The sequence below is a fragment of the Leuciscus leuciscus genome (genome assembly GCF_965113295.1).
Source record: "Leuciscus leuciscus genome assembly, chromosome: 3".
Taxonomy (NCBI): domain Eukaryota; kingdom Metazoa; phylum Chordata; class Actinopteri; order Cypriniformes; family Leuciscidae; genus Leuciscus; species Leuciscus leuciscus.
The window spans coordinates 25,789,194-25,804,018 of record NC_138727.1 but is presented as its reverse complement, the minus strand read 5'-3'; the positions used below and the strand labels follow the sequence as shown (position 1 = coordinate 25,804,018).

General features: G+C 36.4%; 2 protein-coding genes and 1 long non-coding RNA gene across 5 annotated transcripts in view; 2 read left to right on the top strand and 1 right to left on the bottom strand.

The window, feature by feature from the left end:
- LOC309495590 (MSL complex subunit 3-like) overlaps nt 1-14,825 on the top strand; it is a 520,390-nt gene that overhangs the window by 224,176 nt on the left and 281,389 nt on the right. The window lies entirely within an intron of this gene.
- The window catches only part of LOC309495615 (uncharacterized protein), a 104,728-nt gene that overhangs the window by 55,403 nt on the left and 34,500 nt on the right, over nt 1-14,825 (bottom strand). The gene's annotated exons all lie outside the window — the stretch shown is intronic.
- On the top strand, nt 9,744-10,786 carry LOC309495685. Its single transcript, XR_014204792.1, has 2 exons — nt 9,744-10,179; nt 10,246-10,786. It is a non-coding gene; the product is annotated as an uncharacterized lncRNA (long non-coding RNA).

The following is a 14,825-nucleotide window of genomic DNA, read 5'->3' as shown; positions in this document are numbered from 1 at the left end:
ATTTTTATATGTAAGGTTGACTATTTCATTATAATATTTTTTTAAGGCTATAATGAACAGGCTTCGATGTCAAGATTGCAATGCTGGAATGTGTGTGTGTGTGTGTGTGTGTGTGTGTGTGTGTGTGTGTGTGTGTGTGTGTGTGTGTGTGTGTGGCGCAGGCGCGATTGAACAGTGGACACATAAAATCATACTCCTGTTTATACAGGACATCATTCAAACATTGTGTACAGTCGCAATAAAACACAACATTGTGCTTTTGTAAAATAAATTCAAGCAATCCGCCTCCCGAAAGGCGCTAATTTTAAAATTAATCTAAAATGCTCACGGCTGCACGGGCATTCATAACGGTGCGCGTCCATGGCGAGGAACGAGCCGAACAGAGTCAATGTTTTTAGTTCATTCCTACTTCCATAGAAATTCATTGAAAACGCTCGCTCTACTCCGCACCTTTATCAATGTCTGTGCGGACGTCCGTATTTTACTTTAGGTTAGCGATTTAAAAGCTGGGAAAATAATTCCACAGTCACATCCCTAATATATTTATATATAAATACAATAGGCCTACCTGAAAGAGAATTTTACTTGCCCGACCAGACGAGTAGCCTGATTAGAACGTCAATGACAAAAAAATTACTTGGGAATCGCTAAAACGAGAGATTATTCTGATTTTATTACATTCATTTCAAGTTGCAATCGATAGTTGATAATAAATGTATTACTGATCAATGGTCAAGTCAAGTCATCTTCATTTATATAGCGCTTTCAACAATGTAGATTGTTCCAAAGCAGCTTTACATTTATAATAGGAAATTAAAGTAAACTGTTTTGGCTTTATAGCAGCTCTAGAATAAAGTTATTGTCCAGCTAAAGTTAGTTTGATTGATTCACTTCCGTCGCAACGATCATTAGTTATTAACTTAGGGGCCACTAACACGACACCATTTTAACAGAAAACTCTTAAGTTCTTTCTGCGCAAACTTCAAAAACGCGAACCAGTGAGAACGCCGATGGCGTGCACATGCGTATTATGAGTTCAGTCTATAGGTATGTGCGTTTGAATATATGTGCGCAGGCGTGTAGTCCTTCCCTACAAATCAACCCTCAACATACTACTTGTCTGGCCTAAAAATTAATAATACAGAATTTTTATCGTTTCCACGTAGCCACGCGAACTGGAATTATCCCGACAACGCTTTATCTGTAGATAGGTAAATGGAGGGGAGGGAGGCCTTCACAGGGAAGAGCCTAGTTGACATTTCAGGACTGCACTGTCGTCGCGTCCAGGCGCAGGTCCTTCATCAGATCTGGATACAGCCTGGATCCGGCGGACTGCGGTAAACCTCGGGATAAACAGAGAGACTAATATTAGCGTAGACGCCATTCTTCTTATGATGTAACGAGTACATCAGGATTTATGGGAAAGTGTTCCCGGTTCCAGCTGACCTAATCTATGCAGCCTAACATTGAATTATAAAAGTCTATAATGTGTTATGTGTATGCTAGGTCAAAGAGGTGTGTTTATAGTCTAGCTGCGGACTCATTGTTTATCTTTGCAATCACCTGTCTGTCCAGCACCCAGTTTTATGGCTTTGGATGTGCGTGCTGTACCTTTGAACTATATAGTCTAGCTTTGAACTGACAGAGTGTGTCTGCTTCCCGGACAATGTTAGGAAGACTGTTCCGAAGTTTTGGTGCTAAATAGGAAAAGGATCTACCACCAGCAGTTGATTTTGATATTCTAGGTATTATCAGCTGGCCGTAATTTTGAGATTGCAATAGACGTGAAGGACTATAATGCGTTAAGAGCTCGCTCAAGTACTGCGGAGCTAAACCATTTAGTGCTTTGTAAGTTATCAGCAATATTTTAAAATGTATACAATGTTTAATAGGGAGCCAGTGCAGTGTTGACAGAACTGGGCTAATATGGCCATACTTCCTGGTTCTGGTAAGAACTCTAGCTGCTTCGTTTTGGACCAGCTGTAATTTGTTTATTAAGCGTGCAGGGCAACCACCCATAATAGCATTACAATAATCTAACCTTGATGTCATGAACACATGGACTAATTGTTCTGCATTTGTCAATGAGGGCATATGACATAATTTATATATATTTTTAAGATGGAAAAATGCGCTTTTACAGATACTAGACACGTGACTTTCAAATGAAAGATTGGTTTCAAAGAGCACACCCAGGTTCCTAACTGACGACGAAGACTTGACAGAGCAGCCATCAAGTGTTAGACAGTATTCTAGATTATTACGAGAGGAAGTTTTTTGTCCAATAATTAATTAATAATTCGTTACATTTATATAGCGCTTTTTCTGAGACCTCAAAGCGCTTTACATGGAAGGGGGGGAATCTCCTCAACCACCACCAATGTGCAGCATCCACTTGGATGATGCGACGGCAGCCATACTGCGCCAGAACGCCCACCACACACCAGCTTACTGGTGGAGAGGAGACAGAGCGATGAAGCCAATCAGTATATGAGGATGATTAGGAGGCCATGATGGACAGAGGCCAAGGGGCAAATTTGGCCAGGATGCCGGGGTTACACCCCTACTCTTTTTCGAAGGACATCCTGGGATTTTTAATGACCACAGAGAGTCAGGACCTCGGTTTTACGTCTCATCCGAAGGATAATAATTAGAATCTCTGTTTTTTTCAGAATTAAGTAGTAGGAAATTTCTAGTCATCCAATTTTTTATATCACCTATACATTCCGTTAATTTAGTGAATCGGTAAGTTTCGTCAGGGCGTGAAGAAATATAGAGCTGAGTATCATCGGCATAACAGTGAAAACTAATTCCATGCTTCCTAATGATATCTCCCAAGGGTAGCATGTACAGAGTGAAAAGCAACGGTCCTAGTACTGAGCCTTGTGGTACGCCATACTGAACTTGTGATCGATGAGACATCTCTTAATTTACTGCTACAAAGTGATAACGGTCAAATAAGTATGATTTAACCCCCTGGGGTCGGCAATCATGCCGGTGTGATCTTCTCGCTTTTTTTCTTATCAGTGCAAAAGAGACTCAAAATACTCTGTCGATTTTGATCTTACATACAAGTTTTATACATCATTCGATCCTGTTAAGTGTATATTATTTTTGTGTATACTCACAATAAAAACAAAGTGTTTTGCTTTTTGCCAAATAAAGAAAAATAAACATGATGTGAGTCCTGCCTTCTCTCTGTCAGTGAAGTCCATTCTGAAACGCGTCCGAAAATGAACTGTAACTCAGCGAATACTCAGTCAAACAGGCATACAGGCACACAGGCATGAAGCTTGAATTCTCTTCTTTTAAATGAAGTAATTTATATAAAAAACTAATATTCTCAGTTTATGTAATCTGTATGAAAAGAGAGAGATGTCAGCCATTCTCATCTCAGCTCATTGTTGCTCATTAAGTTTGAATGTAACCCCGCCCACAGAGAGCGCGCGCTATTCAAACGCAAATGATCTGAGGCAATCCATACAAACCTGTGAACGCCCTTATCAGCTGGATAAAACACACAGCGAGTTTTATCAGACTCGTGCACTTTGTCGTCTTGCTTCGCTGTGTGGAATAATCCTTAGGAATAATTTAGTTTCACATCGAGGAACAACGGATCCAGCAATTCAGAGGACTGTAGTAAGTTTTTTATTCTTAAGTGCTTTGTTCTAATCGTGATATGCAATAGTGTCAGTAAACTGCAAAAGGACTGTTTAAATATGAATCGTGTGTCTGTGTGTGAATGAATGAACGGCACAGATGTTTACTACAGCTGTAAACAACAGCGCCCACTTGCACTTACATTAGATGAACACATCTACTAGTTTAGCTTTTAAACTATATTGCTATACTGAGATGAGTAAAAATCGACTGAAATATGTTGAAATAAAATGTCTTTGTATAAGCAACGTATTAAACTGCAAATTAACATTTATATGCAAATATTTCTGCTCATATGTTAAATATATAGTATGTGATGTTTTGTTAAAAATAAAGTAGTTATATTGAATTATCAACTAAGATGGTATTATAGTGTTTGTTCCAATATTCAAACTAATGAATCCTTAACTTTGAAATACGTATGATATTATTATTCAAATCCTCAGAATAGTTATAGTAGATTAGATTATCTTTTTGTGTCTCAAGGGGGAATTAATAATTGTATATCATGTGAAATTGACAATATTATGATATCTGATCATGCTTCAGTTGTCTGCACCATGACTCCGAAGGAAAACACCCTATACGCTGATTTCACGCAGCCGCCATTTTGAAATCGAAAGTGAGGCTCCGGTGGGAAGAACCCCGGAAGTAAAGATAAACAACAATGCCTTGGATTACCAACCTGAAGCTGCTGCCACGATTTACACTATTGGATGTTAATATTCAATATAGGATATGTATATAGTTCATTCCTGCTTCTTTTTTTACATTCTGAATTATATATTAAAAAAATATTTTATTTATAAATGAATTTCACTGTATATAGTCTAAAGTATGAAAGAAATGTATGTAAATTTTTTGATTTGACACAACATCATTAAACACAACAATACGCCATCGCATTCACGACTCTCCTGTGATTAAAGGCGACACTTCCGCTTTTCTTCCCACCGGAGCCTCGCTTTCGATTTCAAAATAACGGCTGCGTGAAATCAGCGTATAGCATAGAATTTGGAGAATGAATAGGAAATATTTAATGGATATAGAATTTGTTGCTTATGTAAAACAACAAATTAATATTTTTATTTTAACTAATGTGCAGCAACCTCATCCTCAAGATAAGCCAATTATCTGTATTATATGGGACTCCTTTAAAGCATATATAAGGGGGGTAATGATAGCCTTTGCAGCAAAAAGGAAAGCTAGTTTTGAGCGGAATATGGCTCAAATAAAACAGGACATTAATTTAATGGAAATACAACTTAAAAATGGAGACCAAACAATAAAAAGTAAATTGCAAGAAAAGAAAATAGAAATGGACACTATGCTGATGGATAAAGTTAAAGACTTTAGACAAAATTCGAATAAGCTTAATATTTCAGCAAATAAATCGGGTAAACACCTGGTATCAATGGTCAAAAGGGTTACAAAGACTCAGTCTATATCTTTAAAAGAGGGAGAATCAGATGATGTTATTACAAACAATGATATTATTAATAAAAGATTTAAGCAATTTTATGAACACTTGTAAGCATCAGAGGTTAAAGATGATGACCCAGATTCCTTTCTTAAATCGGTCAAATTACAGCACTTATCAGATCATCAAAAGGAAGATATACGGAAAGTTTTTACAACCTCTGAGATTGAAGCTGCAATTAAGGCATTTTCTGAAAAAAAGGCCCCAGGAATAGATGGCCTCCCTATCGAGTTTTACTCAACATTTTGGCCAAATATTAGATCTTTGTTCCTGGAAGTTGTAAATTAATTTGTTAATCAACAAAAGTTGCCAGAAACTATGTATCTTTCAACTATTTCTGTGATACCAAAACCAGGTCGTGAATGTAATAAGCCTTCTGATTTTAGGCCTATCAGCTTAATCAATTGTGACAAGAAAATCATAACAAAAGTAATGAATAATAGATTGGCACTAATCCTACCTAGCATTATCCATCATAACCAAGCTGGGTTTATTCCTAATAGGGATCTTAGAACTAATGTTAGAACATGTATATCCTTAACACAATATGCAAAAAAACATAATATAGATTTGACTTTGATGGCGGTCGATGCCGAAAAAGCATTTGACCGCCTTGAATGGTCATATTTGTATAAAGTGCTTGAAACATTTGAATTCCCAGTAGAATGCATCAATATGGTAGAAACTGTGTATAGAGCTCCCAAAGCACAAGTCTACACCAATGGCGTTCTATCTGAGGCACTTTCGTTAAGCCGTGGTACTGCTCAAGGCTGTCCATTATCTCCAGCGCTGTTCGCGATGGCTATTGAGAACATAAGCTTGGCTGAGAAAATAAGCATAGGCTGAGAAAATAAGCATTGGCTGAGAATAAGCATTGGCTGAGAAAATAAGACAGACAGATAACATAACTGGTATCACTATAGGCAAAAACGAATATAAATTAAGCTTATTTGCTGACGATTTGTTGTTGTATCTAAGTGATTTGGACATTTCAATCCCGAGTGTAATCAATATAATGAGTAAATTCTCAAAAATTTCAGGTTATAAAATTAACTGTGGCAAAACTGAAATTGCTGTAAAATTAAATATTTAGGTTGTTATATCAGTGCAAACAAAAAACAATTGTATAAGAATAATTTTTTAACACTGAAAATAATCTAAAACACAATCTCAATAATTACAGTGATCTCAAGTTGAATCTAATTGGTAGAATAAATCTGGTAAAGATGATGTGGCTTTCTAAGTTTATTTATTTGTTTCAGTGTATCCCGTTGACACCACCAAAAACCTTTTTCAAGGAAATAAATTCCATAATTACATCTTTCATTTGGGCTGGAAAAACCCCAAGAATAAAAAGAAATCTATTGTTTTGCTCCAAACGGGAAGGAGGGTTAAACCTCCCTAATATGGAATTGTATCAGATAGCAGCTCAGATGTTTTATATTGATCGAATTATTAATAATACTAATGAAGACCCATGGCTGGTTATTGAAAATCATCAACTACAACCAAATAGTTAATTATCCATCTTGTTCTCCAAGAAAAAAGTAAAGACTGATAACTTTGTTGTCAACAGTACATTAAATATGTGGAAAAAAACCAAGCAGATTTTAGGGATGGAGATCGGTAGTCCAACACATATTAAAATTTGGAACAATCCGTCTGTTAAAATTCAAGGTACTAAATTAATGTGGAAAACTTGGATGAATGGAGCTATTGAAACATTATCAGGTATTATTAGTTTAAATAATATATCCTCATTTGATACACTGAAAGATAAATTTAAATTAAAAGATTCAGAGATATTTAAATATATGCAGTTAAAAAAACTGGGTCAAAGAGAACTGTGATATAGTGAATGATGTTCCCGAAAAGATAAAGACCCTTTTGGAACAAAGTAAGAAAAAGAAAAAAAGTATAAGTGTTATGTATGATTATCTCAATAATGTCGTAATAAATTGTAATCTGCTAAGTAAATTATATGAAGGCTGGGACAGAGATATAAAGGACTTCAATGCCAAAACAAAATGGAAGGAGGGCTTAAATCTAACATATAAAGCCACAACCAACGAAAATCTTAGATTGATTCAATATAAATTAATGACTCGAATTTATTATAGTAGGGACAAAATTCATAAGTTTGATGCATCTTCCCCTTTTTTTCTCTCTCTCAACAGTTCACTCAAGGAGCGCCACCAGTGTAATTTGTGTGTGTGTGTGTGTGTGTGTGTGTGTGTGTGTGTGTGTGTGGGCGTGTGTGTGTGAATGAGACATCATTATTATTATTATTATTACTTTGGTTGATTCGTTTTTATTTTTTTATTTTTTAGTGTGACTTGTCCTGTGTGTTGTAACTTGTCCGGAATGTGTCTAAATAGTTTGTCTTGTTTGTCTTGTCTACTGTCCCTTGTCTTGTGTGTAAAGAAAAGAAAGGAGTGCTGTATGTATAAAGTGAAGGAGGATATTGTTTAGTACTGGTTAATACTTGGATGTACTTGGATGGAAACCAGGTTGACCAGGTTGTTTGTTGCCCTACCTCTCTGTTTTTCTTTGTACTTGCCTAATAAAAACAATAATAAAAAAAAAAGGAAATACTTATGATAAAATCGATGTATACTTTTTAAAAAGAAAGATTACACTTGAAATATTGTTAAAATTTTAATTGTTGTTGATTTATATGTGAAAACTGTTTAATACAATAGCAAAACATATATTTACAAGGCAGATGTAAGCAACATCTTAATAGGTCAATATAAACCTTCTCATTAAATTATTTATTATAGTTTTTTTATTAGTGACACATTTGGGGAGAGGATATATTTCAAAACATTCTGAAAATACAGTATGAGAATTAACTGCAAAGTTACTAAAAATGTTTACCATGGATATTATGCAATTTGCATGCATACAAAATATGTCCTCACATTCTTTACTTGTGGTACTCTCAGTGACACACCTGAATGAAAGGCTCATTATGCGGCTCATTATGCAGCTCATTATGCCGGTCATTGTCTTCTCCGGTGTGAATCACGCCCACATGCATATTGCCTTTCCAAACAAAACGTGTCTTACAAAGTTTAAATCAATGTATTGTTTTATGCGAATGATTAGGCAGGATGATTTTCAGATCATTTTGAAGAAAAAACTCTAAGCGACAACACCTATTATTCAAAAGTCTTGTGGACACATATTTAGTATGTGTTTTGTGACCCTATTTCAGAAACTTTAATTTTTAGTTTTTTCAATAACCATGCATAAACATTATTCTCTCAAACATACAAACATGTACATACATGTTGCTCACATATTATGGTAGCCCTGTTTGTGCTAAATAGAGTGTAATTACACCTTTGCCATTAATATGTTTATAAGCAACTGAAAAAAGCACAAATGTCAGGGCATGTCAAAACATCTCAAGGACCCCAAAAACACCTCAGACCCCCTTCTCCTAAAATCCACTGTCATCTCCACAGTCTTCTTGGGATTTAACTCCAGGTGGTTTTGACTGCACCATTGGACAAGCTGCTCCACCTCCTGTCTATAGGCAGACTCATCCCCATCCCGGATCAAACCAATGATAGTAGTGTCATCAGCAAACTTCAAGAGTTTCACAGACGTGTGCTTTGAGGTGCAGTCATTGGTATAGAGGGAAACGAGCAGTGGGGAGAGGACACACCCCTGAGGAGCGCCGGTGATGATGGACCGGGGTTTGGATGAATTGCTCCCCAATCTGACATACTGCTGCCTATCACTCAGGAAACTGGTGATCCACTGGCAGGTGGAGGCAGGCACTGAAAACTGGGTGAGCTTCTGATGTAGGTGTTCAGGTATGATGGTGTTGAACGCTGAGTAGAAGTCCACGAACAGGATCCTAGCATACGTCCCTGGGGAGTCAAGGTGGTGCAGTATGTATTGCAGTCCGATGTTAACGGCATCATCTGCCGACCTGTTTGTCCTGTAGGCAAACTGCAGGGGGTCCAGCTGGGGGCCTGTAATGTCCTTCAGATGACACAACACCAGTCTCTCAAAAGATTTCCTGACCACGGAAGTCAAAGCCTGTAGTCATTTAGTCCTGTGATGGAGGATTTTTTGGGGATTGGAATGATGGTGGACCGTTTAAAACAGGAGGGCACTTCACACAACTCCAGAGACCAGTTGAAAATCCGCGTAAAAATCGGCGGCAGCTGGTCCGCACAGGCACGCAGGCAGGATGGAGAAACGCCGTCAGGGCCGGGGGCCTTTTTGGGCTTTTGCTTCTAGAACAGCCGGCACACATCAGTCTCACAGATTATCAACACAGGTGGGGAGAGGGGGTGGATTGTTGGGGAAAAACCTTTTGTGCGTGAGAGGTGTGATAATGGGTGCCTTTCAAACCTACAGTAGAAGTCATTCAGGTCATTAGCCAGTCTGAGATTTTCTTCAGGGTGGGGGGGGGATGAGCTCTTGTAATCTGTAATCTGTAATCTGTTTCAGTCCCTTCCAAACTGATGCAGGGTCGTTGGCTGAGAGGCTATTTTTTTATTTCTCACTGTAGCTAGTCTTGGCTACCTTGATCGCCTTCAGTAGTGTTAACATATACTATGTGTCACTTTTGGGTTGATTTATGACCCCCTTTGATTGATTTATGATTTATGTCACTCATGATTGACAGGTAATCCATGTGTCAAGAAAACAGGGTCTCTGATTTACAGTGCCAAACTGACTGGTCATTTGTTGAATCCTGGGTAACTGGCTCCTTCCAGTCTGATGGGGGTAAACTGTTGCTGATTGTATTTTCCTTTGATTGTTGAGGGTGAAATTCACCCAAGCAAGTATTACGCAATGTTGACACCCTGAGTGTCAAAATCTTTGCTGGTTGATCAATAGGGTAGCCTATATGTTAATTGAGTCAAAATATTTGAGTCAAGACATTCAGGAATACCATTACACCTACAAAACACTGGATATATTCATTAAAATAATATGTCTGGAGTTGTTTTAAGAACAAGTGTGTGTGTGTGTGTGTGTGTGTGTGTGTGTGTGTGTGTGTGTGTGTGTGTGTGTGTGTGTGTGTGTGTGTGTGTGTGTGTGTGTGTGTGTGTGTGTGAGAGAGAGCACCTCAGTAGGATCAGTAGTACCTGAACTATAGGTTTATGTTAATGCCTAAGACAAAGAATCAAACACGTTCATCAAGCCAAAGAGTCCTAATTACCCACACACCCCATACTATATTCTTCTCAATAAGAAAAGGTGTTGTTGTTTTTTTTTAGAACATCTGTATCTGTTTCCTGACGCCAATAGGATCAGTGTTAAAAAGACAAAGAATCAAAACATTTATCCAACTTACAGTGAATGTGTTTACGAGTGGAACTGGCGGGGGAAGAGTGCATCCTAAATGGGGTTTGTTAATGGTTTTACCGACAGTTGCTTAGGCTAGATGTTTAAAGAATGACACTTCATCAAAAGCTTTCTGGTGATTCTCTGGGCTCGCACACAAAAACATCTTATTAGTGTATATAAATTTGTTTGTTACTTTTGTTATTTTAGTTTATTTTTATTTTTTTTACAGAAAATGTTTTAGTTTTTAACCCAACCCATAGTGTGTGTGTGTGTGTGTGTGTGTGTGTGTGTGTGTGTGTGTGTGTGTGTGTGTGTGTGTGTGTGTGTGTGTGTGTGTGTGTGTTGCAAAACAACAACTTACATATTTTTAACTTCAAAATTCTGAGTAAAATAAGACGCATTGGGGTTTTAAACATTCAAACATTTATACATTTGTTTGCCACAAAAAGCAATGAAAGTTGTCCCTTGTCTTTAAATAAAAACTTTTACTTTATTTTATTTTTTAAAACAGACTGGTGACCAGCATCTTTTATTAGAACTGTAGCCAAACAGTTTCCTTACATGAGTAAAACACAATTTTCTCTTAGAAAACTTTTTAAATGTATGACTGAACCTTTTTTTGTTTTCTTTTGACAAACCTACATTTCAAATTATACCTGAGGTGTGCAACAACCACAAGGGATACATGTTGATTCCATGTTTCAATGTTTTGTAGTGCAAACATGCAATACTCAAGAAATCTAATCTTAGTGTAATCTTTGTGAGGGCAGAACACAAAACTTTGTGTTGAGTGATCAAGACAAAGCTTCATGCTAGAAAATATCGTGGAAGTCACTAGCACTTCAACATCCAGCACAAAATTAAAGAGATGAGCTTAGGATGTTTTGACTATTGCCATCTTCTTTGACCCCCCAAAAATATAATATCAATATCAAAAGTAATATCAAGGTTCTATGGTTCTATTAAAGCAACACAATATATAGTTAGATATTGTGTGTGTGTGTGTGTGTGTGTGTGTGTGTGTGTGTGTGTGTGTGTGTGTGTGTGTGTGTGTGTGTGTGTGTGTAAATAGTAGTGCTAAACTCGTTTCACACACGTGAATAACTTACAAACATAATCTTTATACAGGAGTTACTGTATGTGTGTCCAAAACATCTGTACAATTCAAAAGACCAAATCAGTAAGAAAAGAGGGCTCAGCATATATTGAGAAGTAACATTTAAAATAAATACACAAAATCCATTTGTTAGCAATTGTGAAAGTTTGTACATTTTGTTTTGTAAGTGGTGTTTTTATCACTCCACTAGTGTTAGTCACTTTATTCAGCTAGCACTATTTTGTTTGTTGGAATCTTCTTTGAGACTGTCAACATTCTGTGTTTATAGGAATAAATGCAAATTAAGAATTTAAGTGAAAGTCTTTCTGCTTGAGAGTGTTTGACTAAATTGATATTTCTTTTAGTGCAACTTTACAGCTATCTACGATTTCGGATTACACAAAGCATCGACACGAAAAGTAAGTTATGATGTTTTACACTTAGTCTGTTACAACTGAATCACATCTGACTATTGCACTGAGAGAGGCATATTCATTTAAGATTGAGGCTGGCAAACCCCGCAGATAAAATCAAAAAATGACGTGTGTAGAAATTCACCATGTAAATTCAAGACTCCAAATCACTAAGAAAATAAGTTACGCTATACAAACATCATTATGATGCATACAGAATGTAGAAAACTCAAATGATGAACAATTTGTTAGTTTGTTACACGTTTGTAAATATGGTTTCGCAAATCATTTTGTATTACTCCACTAGATTTAGTTATCTTGTTGAGATGACACTGTTCACATTTCTTTGTTTGTTGGTCTGTGTTTAGTTTTAGGTGAAGACAAAACGATGTAAGTTCATGCTATTCCACACATGGGAAAACGTGTGTGATGAATGCAGGCCTTTCATTTAAGAGGCTTTTTAAATATATGACTGAACTTTCTCTTTTTTGACAAACCAGTATTTCATATTATATTATATTATACTTAATATTATATTAAGTTGTTTAACGTCCGCAGAATAGTTTATTTCAACAACCCGCTTAACATTAAAGATTATAGTTTTTCAATTGTTATCACCATCTTCTTTGACTAAAATAAAGTTACTATATGTGCTAAAAATCTTTGTATTTTTATTTATTTTTTGCTCATCTTTCAGATTTATTAGAGGAACTATGCCACACTGTTGTAATGCAAAACACATTAAGAACTATAAAGTTACATGTCCTTGTAAAGACTATAGATCAAATTCAAACATAATCGTTATACAGGAATTATGTTTGCACAAAAGTAAATTCATGGTCAATTTATTACGAAAGTGTGTAAGGCATATTGGAAAAGAGACAATTAGCCATAAACAATACAAAATTCCTCTCTCCTGGTTTATTGTGAAAGTTTATGTCGATACAGTATGTAAAATTATATTTTTCCACTAGACGATGGAACGCTTTACAATTAGTTTCTCTGTTTTGTAGTCTTTTGTACTACTCTCTTAGCGTGGTCAAATATGTTCATAGGAATAATGAAAACATGAACTAATGCAGCATTTTGATAATTAAATGTCAGTCCTTCTACATGACACTGGTTGAGACTAAACAAATGACATTTCTTTTAGGACATCTTTCTGGTCTGCCTACGCTGTGGGATCGCACGACACAACGACCCAACATGAAAAGTGAGTTATGCCCTCTTTCTGTTTCCTATTCAATCATTACACTTCAAACTTTTCGAACTATTACTCTTAAAACTCTGCATTTCACCGCGCAGTCATAGATACACAGTTATTTTGTCTATGTCTCTAAACAACTGTTAAGTAAATGAATTACAGTTGATAAGTAGTAATTTTAAGTGAAAGGTGAGATGATTCATGCCTTTTTTTATTTTTTTTTATTCTGTCCACACCAATACTTTGACACCAGTGTTTTAGGCGTCTGTCTTTTAGGTTTGATCCAGAAAACAGACGTTGTGTTTTATGTCTTAACATTTTGTTCTCCTTTTTAATGAAAACATGCAGTTTTTGTTCTCATCAGCAGACCAGCAGAATACCAAAATGTTTTAGCATATCGTAATTTTCAATAGTTAGGTAGCAAATGCAATTGAACTGTTTATTACTGTGATAATTTTATATGTGAAACAAGCTTAGTCACATCAGAGTTGAATTGGAACAGTTATTGTCCTGCATGTTTAACAATGTTAGTGTTCTCACAAGTCACAACATTTTCATTGTAGTGTGTTTCATTGTTCCAAAGTTCCATTGTTTCAAAGTTTCATTGTAGCATGTAACAGTTTGGAGACATTTGGGGGGATTTTATTTTATTGTATTTTCATGCTACTTTGATTTTGTTTGTACTTTTACTGAAGCAAACTGTTTTAGAAACTGTTAACCGTATGATTGCACAGTTGTGTGTGTGTGTGTGTGTGTGTGTGTGTGTGTGTGTGTGTGTGTGTGTGTGTGTGTGTGTGTGTGTGTGTGTGTGTGTGTGTGTCTGTGTGTCTGTCTCTGTGTGTCTGTTTTCCTTACACTTTGCAAAGCAATCTGCTGTAATTTTAGTGAGCTCTAGGTGTTGTCGGCTTCTCCTTGTTCAAATAAGACAATGCTCCCATGAATTTTGGGGGTGGTATGTGGATATAGAATGCAACACAAGGAATTCTTAAATATTTAATTTAATAAATCATCTATGTAATGTTTTTAAAAACACAGTAAACAAAGGTATGAAGACATCTGTCTATCAGAGACCTTCACAAACTATGGTGTATAACAAAATTCAGTGCATCAGTGTACACCGATTTACCAGCAAATTACTTTTATCACTATTGTTTGAAGAAAAATACAAATAAAAACAGGTTAATCTCCCTAAGTGTGGTGTTTTATGACTACTGAAGGTGTCACATCCTTAGAGCATTACATCCTTGGATGTTTGACACCTACAGCCCAGCCTCCTGAATTTGGTATTTAAATCAGATTTAGGATAGTAATTAAATAAATAAAACAGACATTCTACAACTCTAGTGTTACAATGGCTACTCCAAAAACTCCTGAAACATCTAGAGAGATGTGTGTAACACTGACAAGAACAGCAACAGCTGAACAGGACGGACCAGTTAACAAGCTTAAACAGATGAAGACCTTCACTATCTACGCCAGAAAATTAGTTTGACAGAGTTTCTCCATGAAGATGAAGATTTTGTGAAACAGGACTTTCTGATGTCTGATGATCGTGTAGGAAGATTTGTGTTTGAAAATGGGTCACACACACAGTCAAACTCTATGCTATGGAACCTTACAAAGATTATACATCGAATGTGCTTATCTGCTTTC